General features: G+C 39.2%; 1 protein-coding gene across 3 annotated transcripts in view; it reads right to left on the reverse strand.

Moving 5' to 3' along the window:
- Positions 1 to 19714, reverse strand: part of fsip1 (fibrous sheath interacting protein 1) — a 416185-nt gene that overhangs the window by 163718 nt on the left and 232753 nt on the right. The gene's annotated exons all lie outside the window — the stretch shown is intronic.

Raw genomic sequence — 19714 nt, forward strand, 5'->3', positions numbered from 1 at the left:
TGCAGTGATGGTATGTTAAATTTTAATTTAATTGTGTTTAAGATAAACCTGACTGTCTTTTATTCTATAATAGGATCTGCTAAATGAACTACTAATAAATTAAGATGTGCAGTAACTTCTGATATATGCTGTTCTGTGCCGTTAAGCCTTTTAAGCTTCTCCTAAAAGCTTTTTAACCCAAAGCTTTTTAACTTCTGAGCACGTTTAACCCAAGTCAAACTTTCTAGTACAAAGCTAAAGTATTTGAGGATAACGCAAATTTTTAGCTTCTCCTGTAATCTCAAAAATAGGTTCAATGAATATCTTAGATTACAAAACACATACATTGAACAAGAAACCATAAATTGTTGACTAATATAAAGTACGAGATAAACATTTTAAGTAAATCTGATTCTGTGTCTGAGCGTGTACCGACATGCAGGAATATGCTTGTGATCTTATATCCTTCTCATTGAAACTCCGTCTTACTCAATTTTACATAGAAAATGGTGAAATTACTATGACCCCACAGGTTGAAACTTGGAATGTAAACATACACTTAGAGTCTTGCCCCTACAAATTCCGTGCATGTGAAGCTTCAAAAACATTATTGTTGTGTTGAAAGAAAGTAAGTTTGTATGAGATATCTAACTTTGGACCATAATGAAATGGTTCAGTGATACATCCTAAGTACATGTAAACAACTGCTCATTTGAAAATAAACCACATGATGAAAGGAATTAACATGGATAGAGTATTCTCTAGGAACATGGAAGTGTAATTTTAATACATTTTATTATTTTCAATACATTTTAGATTGACTGATTTTTCCTGATAATGTGAAGGTCAATTACTTACTCAAGAATTTGACAAAAAAATAGAAAGCAACATTACTGCAATTAACATGCATCTACCACGGAAGTCTGCCATTATACTTTTGACCGTTGCTGTAGGATTTATTAGCAATGACTTGTTTCCACTGTGGTAAGATTCTGTCTCTAGCAACCAGGATAGGGAGCTAACATACATGCTTACATGAAAATAAGAAATACCAGCTGAGACTGGAGTTTTGTAAGTGCACTGAAAACACAAGAAGGAATGTCACTTTGCCCCAGCAACAAAGTAACCAAAACTTCTAATTAAATACTATCCTTAAAATAATAAAAATATGAGGATACTATGCCAGGCGACTAAAAGTTTCAATTAGATAGATTTTAAGGAGAGCTCAAAAGGAGAAAAGCAAGGTAGAGAAGTGGAACGGTGCAAAGGAGAGAATTTCAAACTTTGGGCCGATACAGTTGAAGGCACGCTGACAAACACTTCAGCAATTAAAATGGGGATGTTCCATGAACCAAAATTAGAAGATTGCAGATATTTTGAAGTGTTGTAGGACCAGGGTAGATCACAGAGACAAGAACTCTAACTTCACTGCATAAGTGCATCACTTTATATTCTCGACAAGAAGGGGGGAGGGGAGGGGTAGAAAGATTTGAAATCGAGGATGAGAATTTATAAATTAGGACGTTGCTTGAGTAGGAGCCGATGTAGGTTAGGGAGCACAGTAACAGTAGAATGAAAGACAAAGGCAGCAGTGTTTGAGATAATTTCTAAACTGCATAGGGTTGAATGTGGGAAACCAGCCAGGTGTGCACTGGAATAATGAGTTTTAGAGGTCCAAATGCATGAATAATAACTTCAGCAGATTTCAACTGGGACCTGGGTAAAGGTGGATGATATTCCAGAAGTGAAAATAGGCAATATTAGTGCTTGTGTGAACAAGTGGTCAAAAGTTCATCTTGAAGTCAAATGTGACACCAATATTGTGAATAGATTGGTTGAATACCAGGTTGTTAGCAGAGAAAGATGCAATTCATTGTTCTTGATGAACCAGGAGTTGAAATAAAGTGATAAATGAGAGTTTTTAAATCAGACATTTAAACCAGACTTAGTTTATGATAGTTATGTAGGAATGTAGAAAAGGGAAAGATTAGCGAGCCCATCTAGCATGCCCACACTCGACTTGGCTGGGTTGTTGTGAATGGGTACTCTCTCCAACCTTGCAGCAATGTGAGTTATTTTTCAAGTTGTCACCCAAATGGGAGAATGAACCTCTTTCAAGGGATCTCACAACACTTCCCTCTGGAAGAGGAATAAAACATGACTGAAATTATACCAGCACTTATTTTTGTATGGTTATAAAGCAAAGAAAACTGACTGTAACTACAAAAAATCTCCAGTGTTATAAAAATTCAAATTGTCTTTTCTTTCTTTCAGCCAGTTTCCTACAGGCAATGATCTGTTATTATCAATTCCTTCATGCATAATTCCCTTAATGTAATCTGACCTCTAACTTCAGCTGCATAAGTGCATCACTTTATGTTCTAGTCCCTTTTTAAATATGAATATGCTTATAGTTATGCTACATTAAAATGTGACAGCTTCTACAATTGACTTTGGTTCAAATACAGGACTTCAAATATGTGAATTCTGGAAAATAAATATGATGAAGCTTCCAATGGGATACAAAACCTCCAGACTGTAATTATCGCTATTGATTTTGCCAAGGATGTTATTCTCAGACTGAATGATGATACATTTATGCTATGCAAAATCCAATTATTTCAAGTTCACTACTTAATTGTAGACTTGGATTGCTAAAATCAATTTGTAGAAACTGAAATGAACTGACAGCCTTCCAATGCTGTAGGTTACATACTGTTTTAATAACAGAAAGAGTTTATATAACTGCATTGCTCTTGTAAAACTAACACAAACTTCCTTTGTCCCCATAACCTCCAAGAGTTAATGTTTAACACCTCAATTTCACTTTGTCTGCAATTTAATTGTAATGAAATTGAAAATTTGTCTTATTGAACAAACTAAAACCAACTTGACAAGCACAACTAATTTTGAATCCTGCAAATAAATCGAAATGCCTCTAAACCTTCTCTTAGTTCGACACTCCAATAAAGGCATTTCAGTTATCATTAAAGAAATCACACAAAGCCAACAATCTAGTCGATGAGGGAAAGAAATAGCCAGTTTGAGAAATGAAAACAGACTATTCTTGTAATAGTAGGCAAAAGTGAGGACTGCCGAGGCTGAAAATCAAAGTCTAGATTAGAGTGTGCTGGAAAAACACAGCAGGTCAGGCAGCATCTGAGGAGTAGGAAAATTGACGTTTCTGGCAGAAGCCTTAGTGTCAGATGGGGTTACATTTCTACTGCATTTTTAGGTGATATATAAAACGTACCATTCTCCCAGTATGCACATTTGGTATCAACCTTTCACATTTGTGCTTTGCAGTACAAAGTCAGTCAAAGTACACAAAATAATAGAAATAGAAACAAAGCAATATGTTTTTGGATCATTATCTTGTGGGTAAATATGACTCCAATTCATTGTTGTGCATTTAATCAATAATTTTGGATCAGTATTAATGACACCAACTGAGTTGGTATCAAAATATGTGCATGGGAATATAATTGTTCATGAAATAGTTTCGTTTGGGTTTGCGCTTACAGCAGCAGACAGTAAAGGAGCAATACTGAAGATATCTCTGTACATTTGCATTTCAGCACTATGGTTTAAATCATATTGTGTAGCTTTAGAAAATAGTACTGTGATAAATGCATTTATTTTAAAAGATATATCTGAAACTATTAATATATTTGCTACTAATATTGTAATATGGTTTCAATACCATTGAATCCTGATAACATCAGGAGTGGCCAAATCTGATAGTATGCTGAAACTGAGATTGATAGATCATTAAGACAGTTTGGAATGTTTTCATCTTCATTGATATGAATTCAGATTCTTCAGTGTGTGAAGATCTGCATTGTTCCCAATTCACCAATGATCTCAGTATGCACATCTTGGCAAAGCTTTCTAAACAAAAGTATAGAGACATAATGAATTCCATGTTAATTGAAAATGCTTCCAAATCTTTTTTTTCCCCCAGCATACAGCCTCAAGGCAAGAGTTCCTTTAAGTATGCTTAACTAGTGTTCAATTTAGACCAAGCTTACAAGTGGATGCCATTTACATTTCCTTATAAAAGCCTAAATAATGTCTTCTGCTAATTGCAGCCAAACATAATCTTCATGAAGAAACTGGATGAAACAGAACAGATCTCACAATTTTCACAGTCTACCTACATGGAGTCTAATACTTGGATGCCTTACTGCAAAATTAGAGATGACTTTGTACAATGCATCTGAATAATTATCTTAACCCTTCTGGCACTCAGTATTTTCAGCAGAATTATTTGTGGAGATGCATGTTATATTTTCAGATTGGAAATCAATTAAGTGATATTTTTATAATTCAGATTCAAACACACCATCTGTAAGGTATCCTTGCAGAAATTATAGTCAATAATGACTTTTATTACTGACACATCTGATTATAACTTGAAGAAGAACTTTCACAAAAAGGTTATTATTTTGTAAATAATCATAGCCTTAAACATTAAAGAGGAAGATGGACTGAGGCAAAAATTGTCATACGTAACAATCACAACATAAAGTAAGATGTTACATCATGATCATTGTTTAAATCCAAGCAGGCATCATTTTTATAGAATGCAGCCAATTCTTCAAACCTGGAAATACTGATTTCATTATTTCAATTTCAAATAGGTATAAAAGACAGAAGGATGTCATGAGTACTGCAGTTTTGAGTTCAGGATAGAAGGATTTAGAATGGGAAATAATAATTTTCAAAACAAAGTGCAAATTTTGGAGTGATTCGTGGACAGTTTGCCTTGGTGACTTTTCCTACACAAGTCTCTGCTGCTCGTCATTAATAATGAACCCTACCTCCACACTGCTGCTCTCACACAATCTTTTACACAGTGGATGCAGAAGGGCTACTGGTGCTGAGATCATGTGGCTTTGATGCTGCTGGCACCATATTTAAACCATTTCAAATGCTGTCAGACTGGTTTGAAGTAGCCCACCTGATATAATGTGATGACCATATAACTTCCCTGCAAAGGAAAGTGCCAACATATTCTCTCTGTTACCCTACACTCACTCTAGATCCGCTACTGCATCCACCTCCCATCAAAGATCTACGACACTCAATAATGCATGCAGCATCTTCCCTCAATGGCTTATACCCACACCATTGCACCAAACTATTAAACCTTCCACCCTCTGTGCTTCTTATTCACTCACTTGTACACATCATCACCTTTCCTGTTTTAGGATGGACCACTCGCTGATTGACCATAGACCCCCATTGTCTGAACTAAGAACTACTCTTATTAGACTTTCTGATATGGTCACTTTGTTGAAACACACAAACTGTGTTTGCTGGGTAACTTCCAGTCAAATGCTATTAGGTTTGACATTGACTAAGCATGGAACCAGAAAGCAACATGTCCTTGACTGTTAAGTGCTCTCAAGCATGATCAGCTGCCTGGCTTTCAATCTACTAGAAATGCAAGGTAGAGATGCTGAGTGTGCCCAAATAAATGAAAAGTGATGATCACAAAGAATGCAAGCCAGAAGTTCCTAGATGTACTCCGTTCCCGTGCATAATCTCAGAGTAAAGAAATGCCCACTTAACATAGAGATGAGAAGGAATTTCTTCTCTTAGAAGGTAGTGAGTCATGGAGTTCTTTATCACAAAGGACTGTTGAGGCTGGGTTGTTAAGCATATTTAAGATTAAGACAGACAGATTTTTAATCATTGAGGGAATCAATGGTCATTAGGAAAAGGCAGGAAAGTGGAGTTAAGGATTATCAGGTCAGCCATGACAGAGCAGGCTCAATGAGCTGAAGCTCTGGAGGAAGTGTAGATATGCACTTCATCCAAGCTGACATTCCAATATGGTACCAGGATGTGCATTTTCAGACATTCTATCTTCAGATGGCACAGTAAACTGATGTTTTGTGGTGGGCATCATCTAATACAGAAGGAATTCTTCCCAGTTTCTCGGTCAACTGATAGCAGCCCATTAACTAATAATTCACCTCACCTACATGCAGAGACAATGATGATGCAAAATGAATTTGTCAACATTAATATTGCACTTATAAAATAATTACTTAGAAGAATATCTTTGGGACTGTTTGAAGTGACCATAAATATCTATGTGTTCTTATTATGCCTTAGACATGATGGGTTTTATCTGCATCTCATTGGTCCACTGCAACTTTTCTCAAACTAGTCATTACAAATGCCATAATCTGTAAACCACAAGGAGTATGTGATGTATGCAGACTTCTCCTCACAAAACAAAGGCTAAAATTCTTAGCATTTTTCCACTCAATTATTAGGTCTCAAGAGATCTCCATGAACCCACAGCACAGGGATTGTGCTGCCTTGGGAATAAGAAACTAGTTACATGGCACAGTGCAGCTGTCTTCTGGTCCACCCACAAACCAAGTGCTGAATTTTTGAAGAGTAAAACAGGAGACTGAACCATGGCTCATGTACACATGGTTGAATTCTTTTGCTGTTATGCTGTTAACTCTGTGGTTTTCTGTAAAGTGTGAAGATTTATAAATCTTTCGCAAAGAAGATTTATAAATCTAAATTAGGGGGCCTGCCGACAAAGATACTCATGAGGCCATTCTTGACCTAACTAGGTTTGGCAGATTCCTCATTGCCAGTGAGCACCGCTGAGCATAAGGAAATGCTTTCAAATAATCACTTAGTAAATGACTGTTTTGCGAGTAATTGATCCAGTTCTTATGGAATGAAAAACTTGCCTGAAGGGTGTTGCTGTCTAGTTCTATTAATACACTAGAGGGAGTGGGCCTTTAACTTAGTGGTACAGTTTCATTTTCTGTGCCAAAGCTCTGGTTCTAAATCCTGAATGACAACCCACAGGGTATTCAAGTCTGGTTGGTGTGGGTGACTCCCTTCTCATCAAACATGTTGTGGAAATACATATATCCCTCCTACTATATGGGACAAACAACCTATTGTTTCCTCCCAGTCTCACATTTAAAAAAAGCATATGGGCATTTGTTGGCCATCAATACAATTCATATCAATACCATTGCTATTTTTCATTCAAGTCTCCAAACAAAAGCTCAACCATCTCGTATAGTAGCAATCCATTACCCTCCTGACCACCTCTAACACTTTGACATGATTGTCACTTTCCTCAGTCTCCTTTAGCCACAAGTGAAAAGGTCACTACTGGTTTTGTATCTTTTATTCTCTTCACTAATGAGCTGCTTAGGGTCACCTATTAACTCTCTAAGAGGGTTATGCGTACAAGCCCAAATCATTCTTGTATACCAAAAAAGCATTCATTGCCAGCCACTAATCTTTGTTGAGCCCAGTCTCCTGCTTGACTGTCTCCTATCCAGCAACTAACTTTCCATCCATGCTGTTATAATTCTTCTTAAACTACTCATCTAAAATCTTCCAATAGATTTCCTGAGAATCACTTCACCAAATACCTTCTCAAAATTCATATATATCAACTATATTTTTTACATAACTAGTAATTAATTTCTTCAAATAAAAATACTTAAATTTATGAATTATGACTTGTTTTAAGAAATTTGAGCTGAATGATCTTGATTAAATCATTCACTTCTAAACACCCATTAATCTTTATCTCTCATTTTATTGAATCAGTGGTTGCGCAAATTATGTACATCATATTCTGAAACCATATTCCCTGGAAGAATCCCTTGCAAGCTTACAAAAATAAATGAAAATTGATTATCTCTAAAGTCAACTGAAAAAAAACTTATTTTTAACAAATGTATCAACTGAGTGAGTCAGAAGTAAGAACTGACAGTGACAAATTTTAACTTTTATTGATTGGAAGAAAGTTAATTTGCATTTTATTCAAGACCTTTTACTGAAACATTACATCCCTTAATAGAATCTTAAATAAATTCACAGATGGGCCAAGAAGCAAATAACTTGTACTTACAAAGCATTTGCATAACATCAGGATGTCTTAAAGTGCTTTAATTGTTAAATGTCATATATGTAGGACGTGCAGCAGCCAATTTGTATTCAACAAATTTCCATAAACCAGACCATTTCTTGAAGCAATGTTATTTGAGGAATAAATATTGTTCAGAAAACCTCCAACCACTCATCATCACTGCCCTTGAGTTTCAGACTACATGATGTGCTTAAATCAAGCAAGGTTTGAATGCATAACCTTCTGACTGAGAGTCAAAAGTGTACCCCAGTAAGCTAAGACTAAAATGAAAATCCAAACAAAGAGCTTTCTAAAAGAATGCAATGCAAACTCATCTAAAGAAGAATAAGTTGTTGCTTGATCTGGTCCAACTGTAGGAATATCAGTAACAAATGAAAGTTATTCAGCTCATCAAGTTTGTACTGACAATGTGCAATAAAACGAGCTATTATTTCCTCTGGTTCTTCACCTGACTAAAAACCCCTGCCTTATGTCTATCTTCTTCCAAAGGGAATGAGCCAGGATTTGCTGTTAAAGAATTGGTGAGGCTAATAGCTCTTTTTGTTATTTATGTGTAAATTGTACAGCTACTTCAGAACAGGAATAGATATGCCGTTATACTTGAATATCCCATTGCATATGTATATGCTGCATCACTGTACTGCAACTTAGTGTCTGGTTCACCCATAAAATATACTGAATAGCATGAAGTTGCTGAAGTTGTGTGGCTATTACAAACTACCAAAATGTAAGTCTTAAAAATGTTTCACAAAGCACTACCTGTTGTAGCTAAAATGCTGTCCCATAAAATGTTGAAACGTTTCAGGACAACTTAATAACCTATATAGACTTGGAACATTGAAGGTTCATTAATGATGGAAGGCTCAAAAGAAGGTTTCTCAGATTACTCCCAATTTACTGGTTATCAACAGCACCCTGACTAATCTATAATTAATTTCTCGACTGCATGTACTCAATTTGCAGGACTTATTGCAGCCTCATTCTCACTCTGAAAGGACAAAGGACTCTGGTGGGACCAAGTGCCTGACTGACGAGAGCAAACTAATTTCAGAGATGGTCACTGTATCAAGGAATTGGACATCTTGGAGAAATATTTTTTTAAGATACAGAATTGCTTTGAAACTACACACTAAATCAGAAGCTGAACCAATAAATACAATTGGAAATGTGTTATAGTTTGCCAAGGGACAAAGGAAGCAACAGATACTTTTGATCAAGTTCTGCAAGCCTTTGAAAATTCCGTAAACCTCAGACCTGATTAGATCATTGAAAGAGCAAAATTTAATGGAAGAGTTCAGCTAAGAGAATCCATAGATAATTTACTTAATAGCTTCTGAAGATACATAAAAAACATTGACTTTGGAGTTCTAAAGCCAGGTGCAGTTTAAAATTGGTGAGATATCCATTGACTTTTTTTCATTTCCTTTTGTGGGATGTGAGCATTGCTTGCAAGGTCAATATTTGTTGAACTGAACATTTGCTAAATTATTTCAAAAAGCAGGAAAAATTCAGCCAAATTTCTGTCGGTCTGGCGTTACATATAGGATAGATCAGGGAAGGATGTCAGATTTCCTACGAGGTAGACCCAGCATCGACTCATGGCGGCTGCGGCGGAGGCAAGATGGGTTCTCTGCGGTGTCTGCATTGATGGAGGTGGCAGCGGAGGTGAGTTTGGGCCCAGTACGAGACCTGGCTGCATCACTGGTGGCTGTATTGGCAAGGTGTCTTTTTCCAGCGGCGCAGCAAGGGGACTCATGGCTGACTGCTCCAGGCCCATGACTAGGCAATTAGCAAGAAGGACTGTAAAGTTGAATTTTAGTTTTCTGCTTTTATGTTCTATGTTTTAGTTTATTTTTGCATGTTTTAAGTTGGCGCTGGCGAGCAGCGATACTATACATCACTTTACAATATATTTTGTAACAAAATACAAGTGACAATAAATAAATCAAATAAATCAAGTCAAAAGTGTAGTGAACAGAACTGCACACTGTACTCCAGCTGTGGCCTGACAAACGTCGGTACAGCTCTAACATGACTTCCCTGCTCTTGTAATCTGTGATATGACTGATAGAGGCAAGTACCTTACATACCTTCATAACTAAACTATGAACCTGCTCTGCACCTTCAGGGATTTGCGGGAAAGTACCTAAGATCACTCTGTTCTACTGAGCTTCCTAGTATCCTGCCATTCATTCTGTATACCTTTATCTTGTTAGTTATTCCAAAATGCATCTCCTCAGATTATCAGGGTTAAATTGCATCAGTCACTGACCTGCCCATCTGATCAAGTTGTCTATAATCTGGTGTAACTTCTTCACTGGCAACCACCCAGCCAATCTTCATGAGTTTCACAAACTTACTTTATCATCTCTGCCAAATTCTAATCTACAGTTTATGTGTGTATTGCAAACAATTAGGGACCCAGCACTGATCCCTCAGGCACACCACTGGACACTGGCCTCCAGTCACATCAAATAGTTTTCTACGACCACACTGCCACTAAGCCAATGTTGTATCCAACTTGCCACACTACCTTGGATGCCACATGCTTTTCCTTCTTTATCAGTCTCCCAAGTGAGACCTTGTCAAAGATCTTGCAGAAATCCACATAAACTACAGAGGAGCCTCAATTATCCGAATACCAATTATCCGAAAATCAGATTACTCAAAGGAGATCTCTAGGTCCCGATGGAAACATTACATCAAAGACATATTTCTGACAGTGATCACGTCTTTTGTTTAATTAAACAGGCACCGTCTCCAAATAACTGTCTGCCTGCCCTCTCTCTCTCTCCACACTTTCCCTGGAGTTTTACACAGGGGTGTACGTTAAACCCCCCTTCCCCAGATAATCTCTCCAAAATTGTCTTGTATGGGGCAAAGGTGGAACCTGTCAAAACATAGCAGTCAAAAGTTGTGTTTGTGGTTGTGATTAGTGTGTGTGTGTGTGTGTGTGTGTAGGCAGTTGCTGCAGCAGTCTTGTTGTTGGTATACAGTCCGGCTGCCCCGGAGAGGGGGTAGGTGTGTGTGCAGGGTTGGGTGGTGGGCGGGGGGGGGCGGGGGGATGTGTTGGACGAGGTTAGGGGGCGGGGGGGCGGTTTTGGGAGCGGGGGGGCAGTATTGGACAGGGTTAGGGCGGCACCTCATGCACTGTGTGCTGCTGCCTTGTCTCCTGAATGGGGAACAGACTTTAAAAACTCCGAGCCCCAGAGGAAAGGCATTTAATCGATTGACCGAATAATCAATTATCCGAACAAAATAGTGTCCGCCCATCACGTTTGGATAATCAAGGTTCCCCTGTACATCATGTGCCTTACCCTCATCTGCTCACTTGGTCACCACCTTGAAAAGTTCAACCAGATTTGTTTGACATGACCTCCCTCTGACAAAGCCATGGTGATTATTCCTGATGAAACCTTGCAATGGTTTGGGAGTTGTGATTAGTGTGTGTGTGTGTGTGTGTGTGTGTGTGTGTGTGTGTGTGTGTGTGTGTGTGTGTGTGTGTGTGTGTGTGTGTGTGTAGGCAGTTGCTGCAGCAGTCTTGTTGTTGGTATACAGTCCGGCTCAGTTAGCTGGTTGGCTGGTTGGCTGGTTTGCAATGCAGTGTGATGCCAACAGCACAAGTTCAATTCCCATACCATCGCAACCTCGCCCCGTGCCTGAAATGTGGTGATCCTCAGGTTAAACCACCACCAGTCGTTGGCCTCTGTCTCTAAGAGAAAGCAGCTCTATGGAACTATGACAACCTTTAAGAAATAATGCACCACTACCTTCTCTTTTAACCCTTCCCTGCCTGAAAACCCTCTACACTGCAATGTTATGTTGCCAGTCATGCGACGGCAATAACATCGCATTCCATGTCAAGATTAGAGTGGTGCTGGAAAAGCACAGCAGGTCAGGCAGCATCCGAGAAGCAGGAAAATCGATATTTCGGGCAAAAGCCCTTCATCAGCAATGAGGCTGGGAGTCTCGGGGATGGAGAGATACATGGGGGTGCTGGGGGGAAGGTAGCTGAGAGTGCAATAGGTGGACGGAGGTGAGGGTGAAGGTAATACCTCAGAGAGGAGGGTGGAGCGAATAGATGGGAAGGAAGATTGACGGATGGGACAGGTCATGAGGATGGTGCTGAGCTGGAAGGTTGGAACTGGGGTAAAGGGGGGGAGGAAGTTCACATTGATGCCATGGGGTTGAAGGGTTCCGAGGCAGAAGATGAGGCGTTCTTCCTCCAGGTGTTGGGTGGTGAGGGAGTGGCGGTGGAGGAGGCTCAGGACATGCATGTCCTTGGCAGAGTGGGAGGGGGAGTTGAAATGTTCAGCCAAGGCGCAGTGGGGTTGATTGGTGCGGGTATCCCAGAGATGTTTTCTGAAGTGCTCTGCAAGTATGCGGCCAGTCTCCCCAATGTATAGGGGACTGCGTCGGGAGCAACGGATACAGTAAATGACATGTGTGGAAGTGCAGGTGAAACTGATGGATGTGGAAGGCTCCTTTGGGGCCTTGGATGGAGGGGAGGGTGGAGGTGTGGGTGCAGGTTTTGCAATTGTAGTGGCAGAGGAAGATGCCAGTATGGAGGGTGGGTTGTTGCTTTCCTGCTGCTTGGATGCTGCCTAACCTGCTGTGCTTTTCAAACACCACTCTAATCTTGACTCTGATCTCCAGCATCTGTATTACTCACTTTTGCCATTGTATTCCATATGTCAATCCACCCACTTAAATCATCTATCTCATTTTTACCTTGTATTAAAGTAGAGTCCTTATAACTTGCATTAAAGTGGAGGCCATCCAGCTCAACTTACCCTCTTGATTCTCAACAAGTCTGAATGCCCTCTGCCTAGGTTCCTTTTCTAAGGTATGCTGTATCATTATTGAACTAACACACTGTTTCGCCTGCTGCTGCTGAACTCATTTAGCTCCTCCCAGCAGCAATAGCAAACCCTCCCACAAGGATGTTGGTCCCATTCTGTTTCTGGTGTAGACTGTCCCATTGACGATCCCATTTCCTGCCATTTGTAGTGAATGTGTTGATGTTGTGACCTTTCTTTTTCTCCAAGAGATCTTTTTGGAGACCTTCAATAGACATTGAAACTATAACCAACCCATTATCAACTGAAACAGCTCAGCCTCGGAAAAACCACACGACTCAGAAACTGATAAATTAATTCTTGCAGCTGCTATTTGCAAAACATCAGCTCTAGATTACTTTTACATGAAGTTAATTTTACAGCATTTCCCATGGTTTAGTAGGATCTCTCCAGTCTGCCTAGGGAACTCTGTGTAAGCCCTCATTTCCTTATTTTCGATCCTTCTTTTTACTGCTTGCTTACCTGTTTTAAGAGTTAAATCTAAAATATTAAATTCTACCTTTTGCTCAAAAAACATGAATTCAGATAGAGCAATTGCGACCTTCTAAATCATGCTTGGGAATTTGATAGCAGTCATACTCATTTCATTGTTGTCTGCAAATGGCATAAATGTCAGGGGGATCTAAAATAGTTTATAAAGTCCAAGTTTGCTCTACATGGAGATTTAGTAATCAAGCTGTTCTCATTCCCTTCATATATTCCGTGCTTTTTAAAAATTCTGCCCTATGTTCCTTTCAGCTGCCAGTTGAGTTCTTATTTTTGTTGATAACATGCTTTTTTTCTGCTTTTTGAGCAGGAATGACATCCAGCGATCTCTTGACGGACCTGCAGTTTCCACAGCCCAATTTATAACTATAGTGATTGTAATGAGGTCAGCCAGTAGACCTCATTGGACCAAGTTAACAGCACCAGTCAGCGAGCCCTGGCTGACAGATATAAACAAGAGTATCAGAGGTTCTGTTCACTCTGAGAGCTGGCTCTGATAAAGCCAGAACAGTGTCAAGTACTATGCCCGCATGCGTAAAGGGGGACTTGGTGACAGGATACCAGCCTCTGTGGAGTTATTTCAGTTACCAACTATCTGCCTGGACAGGCTCACAAATCAAGTATTCATTCATCCTGTGTTCATATTCCCTTCTAGGCCCCAGTGCAAAAAATGACTCCTGCTCTTTAAGTCTTTTTGAAGTCTGCTGTGGTTTTCAAGTTCTTGGGACTGCTTTTCTTTCTAAAGCAGACCCTTCCTCAATACAGACACCCCCCCCCCCCCACAAAGCTATAGAATAGGACTTGAACAGATAAATTTATGATTGAAGCAAGAATGCTTCCACAAAGTCAATGTTAGCATCTGTATGAACATATCTGGAGCTTTAGAAGAAGTAGCTGAGCACTGAATAGGGTCATAAGTCGTAGATGTTACTGATGGAGTAAAAGGTGTTGTACACATGGGACCATGATTCGTGGATACCTATCATCCATGAAAATGTAGTGTTGGAAATGTTTATGGAATACTAACTAATCAGTAAAGGATAGAAAGTAATTTGAGGCAGCTATAAGAAAATGCATTATTGTAAATACTCATAGGCAAATTAAATGAAAAGCACAATACTTATTCTATAAATTTCTTTAGCATGTTTGCACTTCAAGTATCATGCTCCTAAAGCAATAAAGGTATCTACGATCAATATAAAATATTCTTGGTCACAGCACTGGCTTGAGAAATTAGAATATTTATTTCGACAATTGCAGGATAAGGTTAATTTTCTTTGATTCATAAGAAGATTGGTGCCACAAATTTGTATAAGACGTTCAAAATGAATATAGATTTAAGCATGTAAAACAAGCTATAAACACGCCACTGTGCTACATGCCATTATGAAGGGATTTCACAAGCTCCTGAGTGAGGAGAATGATATAGCATATGCAGTATGTGGCTTAGTTAAGGTTGCCCAATGATGTGTCACTGGTAATGTAGGCGTCTTGGAGAGTGTTTCCTTGCCTTACAGAGTCTGGAAGGAATTTCCCAGTTTCTCTTGAAATTGACTGCAGATTTTCTCCTCTGTTTTTGTCTCTCCAAGGAGCCAGCTACCAGTTGGTGCATAAGGTCCAGTGAATAGCAAACTTGGCTTTTCTCACTCCCTTCATATATTCCGTGCTGAGAATTGAAATATGTCGTACCTATGTCTGTGCATGTCTCACTTTTGGAGTTCTGACATTCAAGACAACTGAATGGAACTGCTGCGTAGTTCTAATTGGCCTGTGTTCAACAGACTAATAAATCCTTCAGTGGATAGGCAATCCATTGAAACATATCTCATTCTGAATCAAATGAAAGAAATACTTCGCTAAAATGTCATTGGTTTATTCTGCAATGCAGCAAAATAATTGTTTGCATACCACAGAGATAATGCATCCCTTGCATTACTATCTGCTTCAGATCATTGAAATTTTAATAAAATACAAACACGACCTATCTGTTGAAGCAAGAGATTTTGGCTATCCTTTAAACCGCATAAGGCAGCCCTGTCTTCAATGACTTCAGCAGCACAATTTATGACACCACAAATGCTTAGGCTAGGTCACATTTCAACTCTCCCTTCAATCTCAGCTGCACTCATTGACTTTGCCTTCATCCCCCTTCACAAACAAAATACTCATATTTGCACCAAACTTGTAAAATTTAAACCATTCCATGACAGTGTGTACCAACATCCAAAGTGGAGGACTTCCTGCAATCTACATTCATTATGAACTCAGTGAAGTATGCCTTGAAGCTCCGAGAAGTTCAGGTTTTCTCAAATGGATGAACATAAAACAGAAGTGAAAATCTTTATAAAGTTAGGACTTTTGAGTCTAATAAAGAACAGCAAAGAAATTAGTTTTTGGATCAACAATTATTTAGGAACAAACATGCATAGTACACTAAGAATTGCTCCACTTTGAAACATAATTTGCTCTAACTTCCACACCTCTTCATGTTAACAGAATTATATTGCATCATAAGCTACCAGATAACCTCCTAAAAATAGCACATCAACACATTCTACAAATATTCATTATTACTTTCTAATACATAAATTGTGTGCTATTTCCAGATATATAATTCAGAATTTATTATGTTATTGCATATATCACTTCAATATTATACATAACAAAGGTTTAACTTGTGCAAGAAGGAGGAAAGCTATCTCTCAGACTAGATAAACATCAGCTTGTCACGGGTGTACTTACATATTCCAGCCATCTCTTTCAGCATCCTAACCTACCAACAAGACAGATGAGCTAAAGCCAGGGCACAGTTATATACAGATGAGTAAGAACAATTTTAGGCACCTTCAGAGTCCCTGAAATCTCATTACTACAAATGAAATGAAATCAAGGGAATGTCACTCTGATCACTTTGTCCCACAACTGACAATTGAGTACAAATCCATATGGAACAATGCTTAAAAGGAGATCACAGGGAAACCCTTGACGAATGTTCTCCATCAAGCTGGCCCAGTAGCCCCAACATGGGCTAAGAACTGGCCAAGCCAAAGTGGAATTACATTAACAGTAATAAAATTAGAATGGGGAAGTAACCTGCTTAATCTCACACCAACCAACCTATCAGACATAATTGTGACTTACAGCTGTGACGGCAGTTCAGCTCTTGTGAAGATAAATTATCATCTCTAACAACTCCTTCATTGTGTAGGACAATATTAACACCAAACTAAATGAAATGAGATAAGGATTGATCCAGCAGAGCAAGGCTGGATATTCATGAGATAATGTGATAGCCTTTGCAAGAATTTTTATCTGACACCTTAAAGCCTCTCCAACATCTATATAGGTCCAGTGTTAAATTCACTATTCATCTGGACAACAATATCCAGGACAGAGCAGTTCAGTCAATTCATCTCCCTTCACAATGTCAGAATATTCATTGCTGGTTCATGATGGTTGCAGGACATGCTCTGCAGGATGCAGTGTAGCAACTTTTACACAGATCACTTTGACAGCATCAGCATCCCTTGTGACACCAAGGACAACAACAGCTATGTCACGGGAGCAGCATCACCTCCCAGCTCTTCCCTGACTCACACACCAGATTGCTTTGTGCATTTATTGGGATCTTGCATTATTCTACAACCTCTAGCTATCATCAGTCTGGGAGCACTGTCAACACAAATGGTTCATGGAGTGGCCCTTTTCAGAACAGATAAGGATAAGCTTAAAAGCAGCCTTGCCATTATACTCCACATCTTAAGAACAACTAATTAAAAATAAATAACTTACGTGAAACTGTGGCCAGACTTTCACACTACTCCACAGACATTTAAAAACTATAATTTAAAAGTCACATTTGCTCAAACTACTAAAAATAAATATTTTCTTTAGAGGCTTTTGTTACTTCAATTTGCTTTTTAAGAAATTGTTTAGCCTTTAAAGCCTATAAATGGTATGCTGACTCTACAGCATAACAGATTACATCCTACTATTAAATTCATCACAGGTTAAAAGATGATGAGTTGAGAAGCACACTTACTATGGCTGAATACAGACTGTCTGCAGCCTGGCAGAAGAATTCAATCCACCCACAGGGACTGTAACTATACTTAAAAGGTACAATATCTACATGATGTCCTTACATAAGTTTCTACCATGGAAAAGGCATTTCAATTGCCAGAATAATTATTAATGACCTAACCAAAGTAAAAAGAACAGACTGCTGGAAATCACATTTTTTTTCAGGAAAAAAGAATAAAACATCTACTAAAACTGGCAACAACAAAATAATGTGACAGCCTATAGTTGTCCAGCATGTACTGAATCACAGACATTGGAATTTAGAGTCATAGAAATGTACAGCAGGGAAACAGACCCTTCGGTCCAACCCGTCCATGTTGACCAGATACCCCAACCCAATCTAGTCCCACCTGCCAGCACCAGGCCCATATTCCTCCAAACCATTCCTATTCATATACCCATCCAAATGCCTCTTAAATGTTGCAATTGTACCAGCCTCCACCACATCCTCTGGTACCTCATTCCATTCACGTACCACCCTCTGCGTGAAAACGTTGCCCCTTAGGTCTCTTTTATATCTTTCCCCTCTCACCCTAAACCTATACCCCCTAGTTCTGGACTCCCCGACCCCAGGGAAAAGACTTAATCTATTTATCCTATCCATGTCCCTCATAATTTTGTAAACCTCTATAAGGTCACCCCTCGGCCTCCAAAGCTCCAGGGAAAACAGCCTCAGCCTGTTCAGCCTCTCCCTGTAGCTCAGATCCTCCAATCCTGGCAACATCCTTGTAAATCTTTTCTGAACCCTTTCAAATTTCACAACATCTTTCTGATAGGAAGAAGACCAGAATTGCATGCAATATTCCAACAGTGGCCTAACCAATGTCCTGTACAGCCGCAACATAACCTTCCAAACCTGTACTCAATACTCTGACCAATAAGGCAGGGGTGTATTTAAAATCCAGCTGGTGATATTCCTCTCAGAAGATCATAAGACATAGGCCATTCAACTCATCAAATCTGTTCCATAATTCGATTATGGCTGATATGTTTCTCAACCCTATTCCCCTGCCTTCTTGATATAATGCTTGATCCCTTACTAATCAAGGATCTGTCTTAAATACACTCACGGTCCTCTACGGCAATGTATTCACCACCCTCTCGCTGGAGAAATTCCTCCTTATCTCAGTCCCTTCACTCTGAGGCTGTGTCCTCAGGTTCTAGAGTCTGCTACAAGTGGAAACATCACCTCATTATCAACTCTATCTGGGCCTTTCACTATTCTCTAAGTTTCATTGAGGTCCCTCTTCATCTTTCTAAATGCCATCAACCACCAATGCAAAGCCTTTATTCACTCTCACGACAAGCCCTTTATTCCCAGTATCATTCTTGTAAACCTCCCTTGAACTCCTTCCAGGCCAGCACATTCCTCCTTAGATGAGAGGTCCAAAACTGCTCACAATATTCCAAATGTGATCTGAGCTGAGCATTATACAGCCTCAGCAGTTCAGCCCAGCTATTGTATTCTAGCCCTCTCAAAATGAATGCTAACATCACATTTGTCTTCCCACCACTGTCTCCTGCCTGACTCCGAACTGTCTGAAACCCTAAGGGGCTCTGGGTAAGTGACCAGTGGCCTGTGTATCCTTGAGTGTAATTGGTTCTTTAGGTGGTCAATTAATAACCAAAGGATGCAGGAATGTTGAGGGAGTCTTGAAGAGCCACACTTCAGAGGTCGTCATCTGTGATTGTTGTTAACTTATGGTCATTTCTTCAAGAACAGGCCTGACACTTTCACAATGAGATCTATAGTACTAGTTGATGCAGATATCCTACTTGATTATGTAGCCTAATCACATTCACTTTCTTTAAAAACTTAAGAGTCATGCATAGGTGAAATCTAGAATTACCTAGCACAAGGTGCATATATAAACAAATTTATTACTGAGAAAAGGCTAAATGAACAATGAAGGCTGGCTCATTTAACTGTGATATTAACAATTAATTATAATTGGCAATTGTTCAGAAGTTTGCATGGCCAGTTAGCTGCTCTGTAAGGCTACAGATCCACATACTGATCAATCTTTTCTTAGAATCTGGTGTTTGAAAAACCAAATGGCCTGACTTTCCACTGGGTCAGGTCATCTATTAGTCAGAGAGCTGGTAGCAGAAAGTGAGCTGGAGTTAAATGCGTCCACAGCCCTGGCAACCTTGGCATTGGCATGTCCAAATAAACACTCAAGTTGGTATTTTGCTTTCTGGGATATTGTTTCAGAGGTATAATAAGCACTATAAAAGAAAACCCTGGAGTGTAATTGCTGCAGCATGTTTGCTCCCATCAGGAGATCTCAAGTGTTCAGTTAATATGCAAGTACAATACAGAACAAGCATTGTTTTCAGAAGATGGTGGATTGCATCAAAAGCAGCCTTCAAAACT

This window comes from Chiloscyllium punctatum, chromosome 4 (genome assembly GCF_047496795.1).
Source record: "Chiloscyllium punctatum isolate Juve2018m chromosome 4, sChiPun1.3, whole genome shotgun sequence".
Classification (NCBI taxonomy): Eukaryota; Metazoa; Chordata; class Chondrichthyes; order Orectolobiformes; family Hemiscylliidae; genus Chiloscyllium; species Chiloscyllium punctatum.